This window comes from Anastrepha ludens, chromosome 4, assembly GCF_028408465.1.
Source record: "Anastrepha ludens isolate Willacy chromosome 4, idAnaLude1.1, whole genome shotgun sequence".
In the NCBI taxonomy this organism is placed as follows: Eukaryota; Metazoa; Arthropoda; class Insecta; order Diptera; family Tephritidae; genus Anastrepha; species Anastrepha ludens.
The window spans coordinates 110262713-110282219 of record NC_071500.1 but is presented as its reverse complement, the minus strand read 5'-3'; positions in this window follow the sequence as shown (position 1 = coordinate 110282219).

Sequence of the window (19507 nt, the reverse complement as noted above, 5' to 3'; positions counted from 1 at the left end):
CCATTGCCTGCCGAGGAGCAACCGCTATTAGAAAAATTTTTTTATTAATTTTGGTGTTTCATTGAGATTCGAACCTATGTTCTCTCTGTGTATTCCGAATGGTAGTCACGCACCAACCCATTCGACTACGGCGGCCGTCGTAGTAGTAGTTGAAGTAGAATACTTTAGCAAAAAACCGCTTCAGTAATTGAAAACAAAAATGCTTCTAAATGATTAAAACGCTGAATGAGAAACCGCAACATCATCGGCAAGATGAGTTTCAATTAGAGAAAATGCCACAGAATTAATCAAATCCTTGCGTTTTATGTTCTGAAATTTTGACACAGCATTAAGGATTTAGAGAAAGAAAAAATATGGTTTAGAAGAAAATAAAAGAATAAAATTCGATATTAAAAAAATCCACAAAACTCGTTTGAAGTGTCTTTTCGTTAGAGTTTTTCTAATTAGACAGCTGTGTAAAAACCAAAAATTTTCATTGATTTTTCTAAGATTTGCTTGACATTTGGCACAGTTTTAAGGAAGTGTTCTTCTTTAAAAGAAAGTAAAAATACAAAAATTGACGTTTCAAACATAAATTCATATTATTGGTATGAAATTTCCTTTGTTTCAAGTTTCGTTCATATTTTTACCTTTCAGTGGGTCAGTGACCAACTCCACAGAAAATGGTTGCATTAGAAACTCTGTGATAAACTTTCCATTATAAAATCAATCATAAAATTAAATTACAATATTAAAAATCAGCCTCAAAAATAAATACATAATACAAACTTTGAACTGCAGAAGCTAGAAATATCCGAAAATTCCGGATTTCCTATATACGCGATTATAAGGCAAATAAATTTATTCACTTTAACTGTCATTTCGTGTTCGCTAAATGAGGGCACAAAATACTCTAAATAGGCATTAATTAGCCGCAATCAATTACATGAAGAAAGTGCCAGGTGAAACAAAACCAAAAGAGAAACTAAAAAAATTCACCATGAAATAAAAGTAGCAGAAGTAAAAGCAAAACAAATGTAACTCATAACCTGCATCGTGAAAGGGAAAATTAAAGGATACACCAAACATTTAACCTGAGTTAAAACAATCAATGCAAATAAACAGGCAGCATACGCCAAACACAACAACAAATCTGATAAATTAGTTGTGTTTCGTGAGAGAGGCGGGGAAAGACTAGAGGGCAGCAAGTGATGTGAAGGTGCATAGGAAGAGCTAGTAGAGAGAAAGAGGAACGCATATAAAGCAACTACAAGATTTGATTGTGGTTTCAGATATGCCGAATAACTTTGAGGCTGCAGATAACTAAATGAGAATAACGTCCCTCCTCTCAGCCAGGCTAATTGGGCTGTGCAGATGGAAGGGTAGTTTAGGTATCGAGAATTTGAGGTAGAAGATATATTTTCGTATAAGTATAATAAAAGGCCAAAAGTAGACCGCGATCTGCGTGAAGAAATGTAGAAGGTAAGGTAGACGTGATTTGAAATCTGTAGTAAGCCTTTGGTATAGGAACTGTTAAGGCGGAAGCACAGGTGTTTAATTAATTAAATTCATTAATATTACGGTGTAGCAGCATAAGTAGTTTCGGATTATGAATTCAAGGTGTGGAGGCTTTTTGCTTATTCATGTGTGTTGGAATACACGCACACACATGCGACGAGGTGAAGAAAATGGAACTGTTTTATATCGGCAGCAATTTTATAAAAAATATTTTCTAACAATGTTAATGTGCTGTGATACCCTTAAGATGAGCTGAAAAAATCCAAAGAAAACAAAAACTTAGCTGACTGACTGGTAATAGCCAAAAACCAACCACAAAAGTTTCAAATTTTGTATAAAATTTGTATCAAAATTTCAAACTTTTTACTCGGAATTTTAATAAAAAATTAGAGTATGAGGTTATTAAATTTTGCAAGTCTTAAGGTGTTATATACAGTTAAAATTTTCATAAAATCGTTATTTTCTAGTTTATTTTCTTAATGTATTCCCGTGAATATTTTCGGAGTTGCCCGCAAGTTTGAAAGTGCTTGAAAGTACAACGCCGGAGCGGCAGCGCTTACCTGAAACGCTATTTGCTTTTTTTGAGAAACCGCCATTTTGTCAAAAAATGTATCTTACTTATTCCTTCGATTAATTACTAGATTTAACATTACTTTAACGAAATCTGTTTGGTTTTTACAATAATTTCGGAGGATCTACAGGGTGGGCCATGTAAAATTTGCTTTTTGAATCGGCTATAAAAAAAACGAATCAATATTTTTTCCAACTTTTTTATTTTGAAGATTGAACATTGTCATTTATGAATGAAAAATAATATCGTTCAAATGACTGCCACGACTGGCTTTACAGTAGGCCATTCGATCAACCCTATTTTTAAGCATATTTTCGATTGTTTGGGCTCCAATTTTTTATGAATTGCAACTTCGATTTCGTGTTTTAAAGCATCAATCGTCTCTGGATGGTTCGCATAGCATTTGTCCCTAACGGCTCCCCACAAAAAATAGTCCAACGGGCTTAAATCACAGCTCCGAGGCGGCCAATTGATATCGGAATTCAAAAACGGTAGCCAAAAGTTCGAGTGTAACTTTGGCAGTGTGACAAGTAGCACCGTCCTGTTGAAACCAAATGTCGTCCATGTCATCCTCTTCAATTTTTTGAAACAAAAACTCGTTGAGCATGTCACGGTAACGCTCGCCATTTACTGTAACCGCGGAAGAAGAAGAGGACTCACCACTTTGGAAATAGGTTTTCAATATTTCCCAATTTTGTTCAAGCGTATAGCGTCCCATTTCGTAAATGTCAAACCTTTAAGTAAATTATGAACACATTTGACATGTCATTTGTGTTACCATTCTCAAAAAAATAGGTGGTTCAAAAAGCAAAAGCTATATGGCCCACCCTGTTCAGAGATATAGTGGTCACCGGAAAACGTTTTTTTTTATGAGAGTAACTCCCGGCGGCCGCCGTAGCCGAATGGGTTGGTGCGTGATTACCATTCAGAATTCACAGAGAGGTCGTTGGTTCGAATCTCGGTGAAAGCAAAATTAATAAAAAAAAACATTTTTCTAATAGCGGCCGCCCCTCGGCAGGCAATGGCAAGCCTCCGAGTGTATTTCTGCCATGAAAAAGCTCCTCATAAAAATATCTGCCGTTCGGAGTCGGCTTGAAACTGTTGGTCCCTCCATTTGTGGAACAACATCAAGACGCACACCACAAATAGGAGGAGGAGCTTGGCCAAACACCTAACAGAAGTGTACGCGCCAATTATTTATTTTTTTATTTTAACTCCCGGAGATCAGCTGTAGGTCCTTTTCAAAATAAATATTTTTACTAATACTAAGTCTTAAAATACAGTTAAAAGATAACATAATGTGTGTACAAATTAGAAAATTTAGAGCCGTAGATTTAAAAGCTTTCTCCGAGAAAATTCTGGACAATTCGCTTATTTTCGGCCTTCTAACCCCTTTAACCCTTCATTAGGCACGTGGTCTACAATCGTAGACCACTTCTTTTCAAAGTCGTGCAACTCATTCAATTTGTCTCTTAAATTACCTAAGCTTTTTAATAGCTGTTTATAATTAATCTCTTTATCCAATTAGTGCATTCAGTACGGGTTTGACGTGCTGTTGTAAATTTTATCAAGGTCTGAACAGTGCTGGTCTACATATGTAGACCACGTGACTAACGACGTTACTTTTTCTTGCGGCAATATTACTTGATATATTAAATATTTGAATTAAGTTCAGGTAAGTTTTGCTTATATTTTTTTACAAAAGTATGCTTATTTAATTAGTTTCAGATAATACTATGTCTGATTCCAAAAAAAAACGATTGGAGAGCAGCAAAAATCCTGAAGTATGTGAAAGATGGCTCTCCGATTTATCAAGTAGTCAAGAAAGTGCTATGGATGAAGAAAACGAGACGGAGGTTGACGAAGATACGGATATCAATGTGAATGCTGCTGAAGAGAGTGACCACGCGACTGAATCGGAACTAGAAGGATCAAGCGATGATGAAATTCTTTTAGACGATTCTGGTGCATCTCATCCCCAAAATTTCTATTAAGGAAAAGACAATGTCACTAAGTGGAAGAAAACCAGACCCAATTTGCAAGTTCGTATTCGTTCGCACAATATAATCAAACTTTTGCCGGGTACAAAAGGTAATGCGCGCAATGTTGAAACAGAAATTGAGTGCATGATTCGGTTATAAGAGTAATAACCGTTTCCACAATTTTGTAAATTAAAAAAGTACGGGTTAACTTTCAAGAAGATAGAATGAATCAAGATGCAAGAGAAACCGATGACACCGAAATTCACGCTTTCATTGGCATTTTGTTTTTGATTGGCGCTCTTAGAAGCTCGAAAAAAAATCTTCATAAAATTTGGGACAATTCCCAAGGAAACGGGGTTGAATCGTGCTACCTAGCGATGAGCGAGAAACGGTTTCGATTTCTGATAAGATGCCTGCGATTTGATGACATCAATACAAGACAGCAGTGAAGAACAATTGATAAATTGGCGCCTATAAGAGAACTTTTTGAAGTATTCCTGGTCAACTTTCAAAGGAATTGTATTGGTAGTGAGTTTCTTACTGTGGATGAACAACTATTAGCATTTAGAGGACGTTGCCGTTTAGGCAATACATTCCTAGTAAGCCGGCCAAGTTTGGCATTAAAACTTTCGCGATGGTGGATGCAAAAACGTCTTACACTTTTAATTTGGAAACCTATGTGGGAACTCAGCCGGACGGACCATACAAACTTAGCAATAGTGCGGAAGAGATAACTCTTCGATTGGTAGAGCCAGTCGCAGGAATAAATCGCAATATTACTGGTGACAATTGGTTCAGCAGCTTATCGTTGGTTAATAATTTGCTAAAGAAAAAGCTTACATATTTGGGAACTGCGAGAAAAAAAAAAACGCGAAGTTCCCAAAGAATTCCTTTCCAGGAAGAATCGTAAAGAAAAGTCAAGTATTTTTGGTATCCAAGAAAATTGTACACTAGTGTCGTACTGCCCGAAAAAAAAACCGGTCATTGATCCTGATATCATCTATGCACCATGATAACGCAATAGATGAGGAAACAAATGATGAAAAAAAAATCAATTATGATAACCGATTATAGTCACACAAAAATTCTTGTAGATCTTGTGGACCAATTATGTCAATGGCCAATGGTAATATTTTACAATTTACTAAATATCTCTGGTATAAACGCTCTTTGTGTATATAAATCAAATAATCCACAGAAACCACCACAGAAACCACAACCACAACATATAAGTTTTGTACTGAACTTTTATTTTTATTTAAAGAAGTGAATTTTGCATATTTTTATTTTAAGTTTTACGAATAATAAAAACTCTTTTGTAAATCGTCCATTAGTTATAAGAAAAAACTTTTATGAATTGCAATAAATGTTAAAAACACACACATTCATGTTTTTATTGAATTTACAGAAGATACACAAATATTTTAGTGAAAATATTAGTTTATATTCTTCACATTAAATCACAGAATATACTTATGAAGTATTATTAAGAAACACAAATGAATAATACTTTTAGTCATAATGTTAAAATGGTCTACGATTGTAGACCACGTGCCTAACCACGCTACAAAAATCCACGTGCCTAACGAAGGGTTAAGTATTTCAAAAACCACACTGATTTTAAAGAATTTTTTCTGGCCATGTTCTTGAGTCTTTTCTCCATTTAGCGCCCACATCCCATTTTTTCCTTATATGGAAGAAAATACCCAACACAGTCAGCAGGAAAAATTGTCAAAAATCAACGCAATTTTTGAACCAAATTTGAGTTTTCACACTAATTGAAATTTTAAAAGGACCCTGAAGCGCTAAATTTCCAAAACAATATTTTAAATATTTTAAGTAAATTTGTGATATTAACATGGATATGAGGTGAAAGAGAATATATTTAGCTATTAAATTTTTTTTTTACTTTTTGTCCGGTCAAATGTGGTATAATAATGTGCTTGGAAAAATATTAGTTTAGTAGATGGATGTAGTGGTCGATGCCTCGTAAAGTATCGATCAAAAACATTTAAAATTTATGCTCATTGTCAAAGTGGCATTTCACACTAAAAAATCGTTTACTGTTTTTTTTGTTCCTTTCAGTGCTGAGTTAAAGGGTGTCAAAAATGGAAGTCAGCAAAGAGAAAATTCAATACACTTTACAGTTTTTCTTTGACGAAAGTGCAAGAAAGGCCGCTGAAATGGCGAATGGTGTTTATGGTGATAATTACGTGCAATTTTGGTTTCGTTTTCGGTTATTCGGTGCAGGTATTTTTGATGTTAAAGAAAATGTCGATAAAATCATAGAAATAATCAAAGTTGACCGGGATGTTAGTTGAAGATAAAGATCGACAACTTTTAAGCCATTTTCGCAAAAGAAAAAAGAAAAATAATGAATTTCCTTTTCCCCAAACTAATATTAATTACACTGTGTGACAAAAAAAAAAAAATTAAATATACTTTTATGGAGACCTAGCACAACTTATGGCTATAGAAAAACTAAACAAAATGGTATAGGAGAAATTTCCAATACACCCCCAAAATCTCATTTTATGGCCATAAAACCGTTTTTCAGTAGGTTGGTGTGAAGAATCACTCCTAACTTCTGCAATTTCCATCCGATTTCGAATTTGTTTTTTTAGTTCGAAAGAACAAAAACAAGCCGTTTTGACAGTGTGTTGACAATTTTTCTGAAATGACAACTGACGACACTGTAGACGGAAGTATTTGAAATTTTTTTATTTTTTCTCTATTTTTTCGACTTTGACATAATTTTTACGATATTATCCGATATTGAGGATTTTTTTTAGTACCCAATTTGGTAGGTAGGCATCGAAGCATGAAAATGATAACAAGTGTCACTATAAACACATAATATTGTATTTATTGGAGTATTGTGCAGTGCAGCACTGTACGGTGCGGTACGGTGCAGTACACAACGGAACTGGTTCCAAACTTAAAAATGCATTGGAAACGGCCCTTTGGAGTTTAGTATGGTACGGTACATTTGTCATTCTCTTCATCAGTTTTGAATACTTCTCTGTAAGAAATTCGATCATCATCATTCATCTGAAGTCGTCATCAACTAAATTCCATTGTTTAAATCGAGAAGCGAGCGTTTCAGATTGTCTTCCCGATAGAAGTAAATCAAGAGTCCTGAAAATCTGAATTTCATAGAATGTGTCGTTCTGAAGACTTAGAACCAGACGGAAAGTACTCTTCATCATCAGGTTTATTGTTATCAGTTTGATCATCATCAGCAATGAGTTGAACTTCCTTCAGTTCATGACCTGCAGTTGAGTCAATCATATCGTCCAAGACTACGGGGTTCTTAACAGTTGCAACATCAGCATACTTTATGTGCATTCGAGTTTTATAATGATGACCGTTTACGTCCGTTTTATAAAAATAATAATCATCTGGTTTAAGATAAGGCTGATGATGCCACATCATCCGAGAATATTGAGAAATTCGACTTTTCTGGCAACGTTTTGATTTATGTCTCTTGAATTTCAATGAAACAAACACTAAAACTTTGACGTTTTAATAAGGTTAAATTATAATAACAAACTTCTTTTGTTAATCAATGTACAGTGTGAACTTTGGTATACTTGGGAGCTTTTCCATATTTCTATTGAAAAAAAAATGTGCTATAATATGTCAGATAATTTCGTCAGTTCTAACCAGTTCTGTTGTATGCAGTACAGTGTACTCTTATGTATACATATATACTCCAATAAATATTACGTATCTATAATAACGCATCAAAACACGTCCTTATTCCAATTTAGCGTAAGTTATACCTACATACCAAATTAGAAAAAAAAAAATAAAATCTTAAAACTCACACAACTCTTTTAATTTTAATTCAATTACAGTCAAATATAGCTCATTCGACGCAAAATTAAATTTACTATAACAGTAGTGTACTAAAAAAAATCCTCAGTATCGGAATATCGTAAAAATTATGTCAAAGTTGAAAAAATAGAGAAAAAATAAAAAAATTCCAAATACTTCCGTCTACAGTGTCGTCAGTTGTCATTTCAGAAAAATTGTCAACACACTGTCAAAAAGGCTTGTTTTTGTTCTTTCGAACTAAAAAAACAAATTCGAAATCGGATGGAAATTGGCGAAGTTAGGAGAGATTCTTCACATCAACCTACTGAAAAACGGTTTTATGGCCATAAAATGAGATTTTGGGGGTGTATTGGAAATTTCTCCTATACCATTTCTCTTAGTTTTACTATACCTACAAGTTGTGCTAGGTCTCCATAAAAGTATAATTTCACTGTCGCACAGTGTTATTAATCTTTCCCCCACATAAATTTTCCATCCTGCCACTAGTTGCTAACGCGACTTTTTTTACCAAGCTGTTCGGTCTTAAATTTATTTGTAATATTCGAAAAGTATCTGCTCATATTCTAAATATAAAGTTGAATAGGCTGGCATTTCTTCACTCATTACCAATTTAATTGCATTCCACTAATTTCGAACGCGTTGTAACATAAATTCAGTGTGCATATGTATGCATGTGAGTATAATTAATAGGACTATGAATAAGTTCGTGCGGTTTTTTTTCGAAATTTGAAACTTTATTGACGTAAAATGGATACAAATTTAATATTCAAAATATTGTCCATCGCTTACTACTACTTTTTCCCATCTTTCTGGCAATTCACGGATTCCCTTTGTGAAAAATTCGGTCGGTTTTGCCGCAATCCACGAATCGATCCATTTTTTGACTTCATCGTAATTACGGAAGTGCTGGTCAGCCAGGCCATGTTGCATCGATCGGAAGAGATAGTAATCGGATGGCGCAAGGTCTGGACTATACGGCGGGTGGGGTAGGACATCCCATTTGAGCGTTTCTAAGTATGTTTTGACCACTTGTGCAACATGTGGCCGAGCATTGTCATGTTGCAAAATAACTTTGTCGTGTCTATCGGCGTATTGCGGCCGTTTTTCTCGCAGTGCTCGGCTCAAACGCATCAATTGTCGTCGGTAGACATCCCCCGTAATCGTTTCATTCGGTTTCAGTAGCTCATAATACACAACACCCAGCTGGTCCCACCAGATACACAGCATAACCTTCAGGCCATGAATATTCTGCGCCGACGTCGATGTTGAAGCATGGCCAGGGTATCCATACGTTGCCCGACGTTTTGGATTGTCGTAATGGACCCACTTTTCATCGCCAGTCACAATTCGATGCAAAAAACCCTTTCTTTTGTGCCGTTGAAGCAGTTGTTCGCATGCCATAAAACGGCGTTCAACGTCTCTTGGCTTCAATTCATACGGCACCCAATGGCCTACCTTTCGGATCATTCCCATGGCTTTTAAACGTTTGGAAATGGTTGATTGATCAACTCCCAAAGTTTTTGCAACCTCTTCTTGCGTTTGAGCCGGATCTTGATCGAGCAATTCCTCCAATTCGGTATCCATGAACTTTGGCGGCGCACCCTCGCGTTCTTCGTCTTCCAAGCCAAAATCACCACTTTTAAAGCGTGCAAACCACTTCTGGCACGTTCGCTCAGATAGAGCATGCTCACCATAAACTTCCACCAAGATACGATGACTTTCGGCTGCTTTTTTCTTCATATTAAAATAATGAAGAAGAATTCCCCGCAAAAACACATTATTTGGCATGAAATTCGACATTTTCAAGTGTGGTAAAAATATTGTTGTTTACGCTTCAAATAAAAAACTTATACTGACGTTTGTGCCTTACGACAGTAGCTTACATAGCATCTGCATCCTACATAGGAGAGTGTAGAAGTTATTATCTAGGGAATGACTGCCTAATTTTCTCTGATTGCTTCTAATTAGTTTACTAAAGGAGAGGCTATGCGTCCGATCAAGCAAAATACTATGAAAATAAGTTCTGTGATGCTTTCTATTAAAATTTTTTATTATGTTTTATATTTTATAGGCTATAAAACTGCGTACGTTAATGTATATCTTAAATTCCGATTTAAAGGTCAAAGTTTCATATATTTTTATTTATGGCCGCCGTAGCCGAATGGGTTGGTGCGTGACTACCATTCTTCATTGACATAGAGAACGTAGGTTCAAATCTCGGTGAAACACCAAAATTAGAGAAAAACATTTTTCTAATAGCGGTCGCGCCTCGGCAGGCAATGGCAAACCTCCGAGTGTATTTCTGCCATGAAAAAGCTCCTCATAAAAATATCAGCCGTTCGGAGTCGGCTTGAAACTGTAGGTCTCTCCATTTATGGAACAACATCAAGACGCACACCACAAATAGGAGGAGGAGCTCGGCCAAACAGCCAAAAAGAGTGTACGCGCCAATTATATACTATATATATATATACCTTCTGCTCAAATATGAACGATACTGATTTAATAAAACACAAACGGTTAATTATTGTTCAATTTTTATTTTATCTCCTTCAAAGTAATCACCATTGGAGGCGATACACATATGCCAACGTTTTCTCCAATCATCATAGCATTTCCGGAAGGCCGATTTCAGTATGGATTTCAGTTCCTTCTTCGAATTCTCTTTTATGACTTCAATTGTCTCAAAACGTTTTCCACGGAGCTTGGGAAACAGGAAAAAGTCACATGGGGCCATATCAGGCGAATACGGTGGTTGCGGAACGATATTAGCATAATTTTTGTTCAAATAATCGCGAACAAAACGTGATGTGTGAGCTGGTGCATTATCGTGATGCAAGAACCATGACTTGTTGTCCCACAATTCCTTCCTTTTAAGACGAATGTTCTCACGCTTTAAAACGTCTAAATAATATTCAGCGTTAACCGATCGGCCTTGCGGAAGGAACTCCGAGTGCACCACACCTTCGTAATCGAAAAAAACAGTCAGCATGATCTTAATTTTTGAGCGACTTTGGCGTGGTTTTTTGGGTTGATGTACGGCCCTCTTTGAACGATTTGTACCACTGGAAAACACGTGCACGCGATAGAGCAGAGTCCCCATAGGTTGTCTGAAACATTTTTAAGGCGTCTGAAACCGAAACTTTGTTGGAATAACAAAATTTCAAACAAATTCTTTGTTCAACTTGAATTTCCATCGTTAAATTCGAAGAACACACTCGAGCTTGACTTGTTTACAGTAGCACAGAAAACAAACTATGTGACATATCACGCTGAAATTTGCCATGTAAGCTTATAGCAGTCCTACCAAAAAACAAAAAATTTATTTTTGCCATATGTCATCCGCGGACCGTTTTATTGATAACGTTCATATTTGAGCAGAAGCCTTTGTTGTACAATAGAATGAACTATATTTTTGAGAAAAATTAATGGGAACTAAAAAAAAAATAACGAAAAAGTATTAAAAACTAGTCAAAGTATTGTGTAGGTATATATTTTTCGCAGATCGCATGTATCCATTTCTTCCTTTCTCCCTAGAGAATGTTTAGATAACAAGCAATTAACCCCACTACTTTCTCCTCGGCACTCTATTAATTTGATCTCTTTCTACACCATATTTTCGCCACAAGCATTTTTGTGTATTACATCAACGTTCAGTAAAAATTGAAAACCCGTAAGAAGCTGCATTTATATCTGTTACCATTTAGAGGTATCCTAAATTGATCTCCAATTACTGAGAGAGCAAATCTATTACTGACATACCACTATTTATTGAATCAATGCCAACAAAAACTGACTCAACTCTCCCAATGTCAATTACCAAGTGCCGTCACATGCAACAAATGACCAACACAACTGCATAGGCGTGCTGGCATAATTAAGCACCCGGAGCGAGTTGTTACTTTACGAGTGTGAAAATGAGTGAATAAATATGAGTGCCTACTCAAAGTACATTAACCAAAAGTGGAATGGCGAGTTGCACAATTAAATGATACTAAAATGCAAACCAATCACAACAGCAACAAAATTCACCAAAGGAGGTGTTAATGACAATGAAAATGTGGAGTGTTTGTCAATAATTTTTGCATTTAATGACACAACCGTAATTGGCTTCAAACGCCCGCTAACCCTCGTCATTGCTTTCTCTCTCTCCGCCTCTCATTGGTTTGCAGTTAATTCGGTTGGTTGTTACTGTAATTAATTGCTCTGTTACAAATTGATGGCAGTGAAAATAATTTCAATATTTCAGTTTAGTTTGCTTCGCTGCTACAAAATTTTGCATAAAAGCTTGATAAAGTAGGCGTTGATGGTTTGTGTGGGCAACATTTGGAAGAGAATGTAGGTGAGGCTCAAATTAGGCAGTTTACGGCAATTCGAGTGTCCTTCGCTAGTTTTTAGTTCTACGAGTATTTGAATTGATAAGCGAAGAAAGTATCCAACTCATAAAATTCTACATATCTCAAGCTTTTTTAAACGATTTTTGAAAATTAAAAAAAAGGAATTTTGTGCAAAAAGTAAAATATTTTCAAGTTTTTAAAAAAGTTTTTAGTGTAAACAAAAATTAATTCAAAAGCTTTCAAATTATTAAAATTTTGTTAGATTTAAATAATTTCGTGATTTTTTCACAAATTATTTGAAACTTAAAAAACTGGGTTTTGTAAAAGGTTAAAAAATCTCAAGCTGTTTCAAAAGATTTTTAAAACTTTAAAAAATGTTTTTTGTGAAGGTTGTGGAAGTCAAAAATCTCCAAGTTCTAAAAAAAGTTTTTAAAACTAAAAAACTCTGAAATTCTTAAAATTTTGATGGTTTAAAAAATGTCCAGTTTTTTTAAAAGATTTTTTAAACTTTAAAATAAAGGATTCGTTAAATTTTTGAGGGTAATCAATTTTCAAGTTATTAAAATTTTGTGTTATTTCAAAATGTTTTTGAAACATAAATAAGTCAAATTCAAAACCTTTAAAATTTTTAAAATATTGTTGAATTTTACTAATCTGCTGTTTTCTTGTTAAGATTTTTGAAGCTTGAAAAAAGATGGGTTTTGTAATTCAAAAACTATGAAATTCTTAACATTTCGCTGAATTAAAGAAATTTCGAGCATTATTCGCAAAATTTTTTAAGCTTGAAAAAAAGTGAAAGTGAAAAACATGAATACTCTAAAAATAACACTGTAAGTAAGGGGTGGTTAAGTTTCAAGGGCCGGTGTTGATTTTGAATCAAATACAATTTTCTTTAGAAAATTATTGACATTTCTCTTTATTGTGATAATACTGATATGACTCAATTACGTATGGAATAAAATATTGGCCAAATGGCCGTCGCAGCCATGGCGGCACACCTCCAAAGACCACCAAATGGAAATAGCCGGTGTTGATTTTGAATAGAGTATAACTTTTTTAGGAAATTATTACAATTTCTCTTTATTATGTTAATATTGGTATGCCTCAATTACGCATAGAACAAAATATCGGCCACGACCTCGGCGACACACCTCCATCCGATGGGCCAAATTTTCGATGACGCTGAGGCATAATTGAGGTTCTATGACGTTAATGTGCCGAATTATCTCATTCTTTAGCTTTCGAACTGTTGCTGGCTTATCGACGTACACCTTTTCTTTCAAATAACCCCAAAGAAAGAAGTCCAACGGTGTCGTTGACGTTTTGGTGTGGTTCATATTCAACAGCGGCCCTTGAAATTTAACCACCCTTTATAAAAATGAAATATAAATATATATGGGGCATTCTTCGCCAACCGGACACCCCCATCTGCCCAGAACAGTTTTTATAAAAAAAAATTTTCCCTATGCCGAAATAAAAGCTTATGTCATGTACTTTAATTTGTCATGTGGCACTTTTTAAATATTCAAGATGGACGACGAATATTGACAAATATGTTGGAAGCTTAACAAAAGATTCGAGTCTGCAGCACCAGTACCAGAAATACTAAAAAGCCATTCCTTCCAAATCTCAAACAAAAAGGAAGTGATTATTAAAAGATTTTCCAATTCTCCAGAAGAAAAAAAAAGTTTTACTGTGAAAAAAATCCTGTATTATGAAAAAAAAATTCCAATTTCAGCAATTTCCTTCAATATTTATATTCAGCAGCGAACCCAGAAACCCCCGAGCATCATGTCAATATTCGTCGTCCATCTTGAATATTTAAAAAGTGCCACATGACAAATTAAAGTACATGACATAAGCTTTTATTTCGGCATAGGGAAAATTTTTTTTTATAAAAACTGTTCTGGGCAGATGGGGGTGTCCGGTTGGCGAAGAATGCCCCATATATAAATATAAATATAAATATAAATATAAATAAAAATAAAAATATAAATATAAATATAAATATAAATATAAATATAAATATAAATATAAATATAAATATAAATATAAATATAAATATAAATATAAATATAAATATAAATATAAATATAAATATAAATATAAATATAAATATAAATATAAATATAAATATAAATATAAATATAAATATAAATATAAATATAAATATAAATATAAATATAAATATAAATATAAATATAAATATAAATATAAATATAAATATAAATATAAATATAAATATAAATATAAATATAAATATAAATAATAGGTCTATTTATAAGTTCGTGCGGTTTTACAACAGATGGCGTAACTTGATTATTATTCCATCGATCCACATTTCCAAACATTCATTGGAGAGCTACTGTCGTAAGGCACAAACGTCAGTATAAGTTTTTTATTTGAAGCGTAAACAACAATATTTTTACCACACTTGAAAATGTCGAATTTCGTGCCAAATAATGTGTTTTTGCGGGGAATTCTTCTTCATTATTTTAATATGAAGAAAAAAGCAGCCGAAAGTCATCGTATCTTGGTGGAAGTTTATGGTGAGCATGCTCTATCTGAGCGAACGTGCCAGAAGTGGTTTGCACGCTTTAAAAGTGGTGATTTTGGCTTGGAAGACGAAGAACGCGAGGGTGCGCCGCCAAAGTTCATGGATACCGAATTGGAGGAATTGCTCGATCAAGATCCGGCTCAAACGCAAGAAGAGGTTGCAAAAACTTTGGGAGTTGATCAATCAACCATTTCCAAACGTTTAAAAGCCATGGGAATGATCCGAAAGGTAGGCCATTGGGTGCCGTATGAATTGAAGCCAAGAGACGTTGAACGCCGTTTTATGGCATGCGAACAACTGCTTCAACGGCACAAAAGAAAGGGTTTTTTGCATCGAATTGTGACTGGCGATGAAAAGTGGGTCCATTACGACAATCCAAAACGTCGGGCAACGTATGGATACCCTGGCCATGCTTCAACATCGACGTCGGCGCAGAATATTCATGGCCTGAAGGTTATGCTGTGTATCTGGTGGGACCAGCTGGGTGTTGTGTATTATGAGCTACTGAAACCGAATGAAACGATTACGGGGGATGTCTACCGACGACAATTGATGCGTTTGAGCCGAGCACTGCGAGAAAAACGGCCGCAATACGCCGATAGACACGACAAAGTTATTTTGCAACATGACAATGCTCGGCCACATGTTGCACAAGTGGTCAAAACATACTTAGAAACGCTCAAATGGGATGTCCTACCCCACCCGCCGTATAGTCCAGACCTTGCGCCATCCGATTACTATCTCTTCCGATCGATGCAACATGGCCTGGCTGACCAGCACTTCCGTAATTACGATGAAGTCAAAAAATGGATCGATTCGTGGATTGCGGCAAAACCGACCGAATTTTTCACAAAGGGAATCCGTGAATTGCCAGAAAGATGGGAAAAAGTAGTAGTAAGCGATGGACAATATTTTGAATATTAAATTTGTAACCATTTTACGTCAATAAAGTTTCAAATTTCGAAAAAAACCGCACGAACTTATTCATAGTCCTATTATATATAAAAAATTATTGTTAAATTTAAAAACATTTGACATTTTTTAGTTTTTTAAATACTAGATGGTACTAGCGGATTTGCGCGAAAAGTATCGCGGAGGTACTATACGTTGCACAACTGAAGCCAACAACCATGGAAACCTAAAACATTCCTAATTTTTAAATGTTCAGTTTCAAAACAAAATCTAGACGAGTCATTTGAAAGATCTTTTAGTTATATTTATTTAGTATTATTTATGATAACACTAAACTTAAAACATAAACTAAAAAAATGTGTAAGCTCTTCTTTCCATATTTCTTATTTTTACTTTTATTCTTGAAAATAATGAATGAAGTGAGCGAACGCAAGTGAAACCAGATCCTGCTGATTCGGTTGTCCCTTTCTCTTTAGCCTTTTGTTCTACACAAAATACAACTGAATTGAAACCTTAACAGATGTTTATTCATTTTAAGTTAAACACCGCCAAAGATAAAGTTCGGCAATTTAATTTCATTTTTTATGGATATTTTGTTGTAAAGCTAATTTTGTGCAACAAAAGACAGACATCATTATAATATAACAATTACGTGAACTCAAGAGGATTTTTATTGACCGACCAAGGCAATTCAACTGGTTCACAGTCTGCTGCATTTATTGTCCGCCATGCCGAAGATGGTCGCAGGCGGCAAGCGTACAATTCAGTTGAGCTTTTTTGGTTATGATAAAGCAGCCAAAGAGCACAAATTGCAAAATAAGACTAGACAAGCGCCTAACACAAGAATACCAAACAGTTCTTTATAAAAATATTGTAGGTGCGCTAAATGTGAATAGCCAAATAATGGTCACGGTCAGCACAAGGACGCAGGTAAGTTGTAGAAAGAAAGAAAGCGAACAACAGAGAAATATTTCAGAAAAAGAAAAAAGGAAAGGTTTGAAGCACGGAAAAGAAAAGAAAAACAAAAGTAAGGCAATTTTGGTTTGGTTTTTCATAAACTCTAAGAATGCCTAGGCACGATCAAATCGGCTTAAAATTTTCTTCAAAAAGGTTTAACTGTAAATGCTTTGCAGAGCTGCCAAACAAATTTTTGGTGCATTTTAAAGTATTAGAAATTCAAAACTTAGAAAAGGATTTGAAAAGTTCATAATAAGTAATTTTCTGAATTTGAGAATTTTCAAAATCTTTTGCTGTAATAAAAAATCTCAAGCTTTTTCACGATTTTCGAAACTTTAAAAACTGGGTTCATGAAATTTATGAAAGCCAAAAATTTAAACATTGTTAAATGTTGTGCTATCTTAAAAGATTTTCGGCACTAAAAAAATTCAATTCAAAAACTATAAAATTCTTAAAAATTTTTTGTACAAAAAAAATGCCTAGCTTTTTTCAAAAAATTTTTGAAACTTAAAAAAATGGGTTTTGTAAAATTTATAATATGCAAAAATTTTAAAATTCTTACAATTTTGTTAAATTAAAAAAAAAAAATCGAGGTTTTCTCACAAGATTTTTTAAATAAAAAAATGGGGTTTGTAAAATTTATGAAATTCAGAAATTTTCATATTCTTAAAATTGTACTAGAATAAAAAGTGTTTTCAAGTGTTTTTTTCAGCAGATTTTTAAACTTAAAAAAAAAAATTCATTCAGAAATTCTTAAAATGTTGCTTTATTGTAAAGTCTCAAACTTTTGTTTGAATATTTTTAAAACTTTAAAAATAAGTTTTGTGAGGTTTAAAAAATCCGAACACTTAAAATTTCTAAACATTTGGTGGGTTAAAATACTTTCGAACTCTTATCAGAAGAGTATTGATTCTTAAAAAAATTAAGTTCAGAAACTTTCAAATTCTTAAAATTTTTCTATATTAATCAACAAGTTAATAATCAATTTCATCGTTTTCAGAAGATGCTTCACGCTTTAAAAAGTGATTATTAAATATTTTCTAGACTAAAAAAATTTCGAACATTTTCCGGAAGATTTTTTAAACTTAAAAAGATGGGGTTTTGCAAAATTTATGACATTGAAAAACTTTAAATATCTTGAATCTTTGCTGGATTTAAGTAATTTGCAGTATTTTTCAGAAGGTTTTTGAAACTTTAAAAAATGGGATTTCTAAAATTTATAAACTTCAGAAACTTTCGAATTCTTAAAATTTGCTAGATAAAAAATTTCGATCTTACTTCTTTCGAACTTAGATATGGGTTTTGTAAAATCAACAATATAAAGTTCAGAAGCTTTGAAATTCTTTAACTTTTATTATATTAGAAAACCTCTAGTTTTTCAGAAGATTTTTAGAACATACAAAATGAGTTTTGTTAAATTTATGAACTTTAGAAACTTTGAAATTCTTAAAATTTTACTTTTAATTAGAATTTAAAAAAAAGGGTGTCATAAAATTAATAAAAGTCAGATATTTTCCCATTCTTAGAATTTTGCTGGATTAAAAATATTTCGAACATTTTTCGGAAGATTTCTGAAACTTAAAAAAGGAGATTTGAAATCTTTAAAATTTTGATGGATTAAAATCACCTCAAGTTTAGCCAAAAGATTTTTAAAATTTTATAAAAAAAGCAGTTTTAAATGTAAAAACTGCAGAATAAATAACAATTAAAAATGAATACTAAAGGATATTAATATTTAAAAGAGTTTAAATAAGTAAACCCATCTGATAATTCTACAAAAGCGGACAGAAAGCATTTTTTATTCTTTGAATTTCAAACATTTTTTGTTTTGCTGAAGCATTGAATTTGTGAGTTTTTTTCGAACTTTTATGAGATGGTATTTACGCAATTAATATTTTTCAAAGCTAATTTTATGCTAACAATTAACTTTTTCAGTTTCTAAACGCCCTATCTCTCTGCTTTAGCTTCACAGTTGCCAGCGATGTCTATCGCCTCAGCCAGGACGACTACTCTCCCTTTTTAACTTTGACTTATTTTACTAACTGCTTACTGGCTTTATTTACTTTTAGCTTATTTAATATTTTCTCTTTTTCCTTTCTTCTACTTTTCTACTACTTTTCATATAATTTTCGCTTTAGCAAAATATAACTCCATCATAATTTTTCATTGACTGTTGGCTAATTTAAAACTTTCACTACAATTAATTCATTTTACTCATTATCCTAATTATGGCAAACGTCCGTCAAAGTTGTGATAAAAATGCAAAAAACAAAAAAAAAAAAAAAACAAAAATGCAACCAAAAGGCACTACTAGCGAAACCAAGTGTAGCATCACTCAGTAATGTATACAGATATTCCTGTACATACATTTCGTAAATATGTTATCCAGTTGCTTAGCTGGCAGACGCCTGGCCTGTTGCTGCTTGCCTGGCAACTTCTTCCTTTTCTTCACTCAGTCGCAAAGCACATACAAACTTCTTCGTTCACCTCCTAGCCATCAGAATGCAGCTTTTAGATATTTGTCTCAGTTACTTTGCATACATTTTCATCAGCTCTAACGGTACTTATTTTACCCTTCACTCGTCAGTGCCATCCTAAAATCTTCGTTTATTAACCAACACTTCATAGCCAGCGGTCGCCAACGAATTCAACCTAATTAGGCGCGAATTTAATTAACACCAAAAACTTGGAAAATTCTTCTTTTTGCTTTGCTTTGCTTTACTTGGGTTTTTGTAAAATTCTTCATAGAATTTCTTTGTTACTGTTGTTTCTTTATAGATGTTTTATTATTCTGTTCTTTAAATCTTCCTACCCTTTACACTCTCTTTTATATTGCTGTCAATAATATTGATGG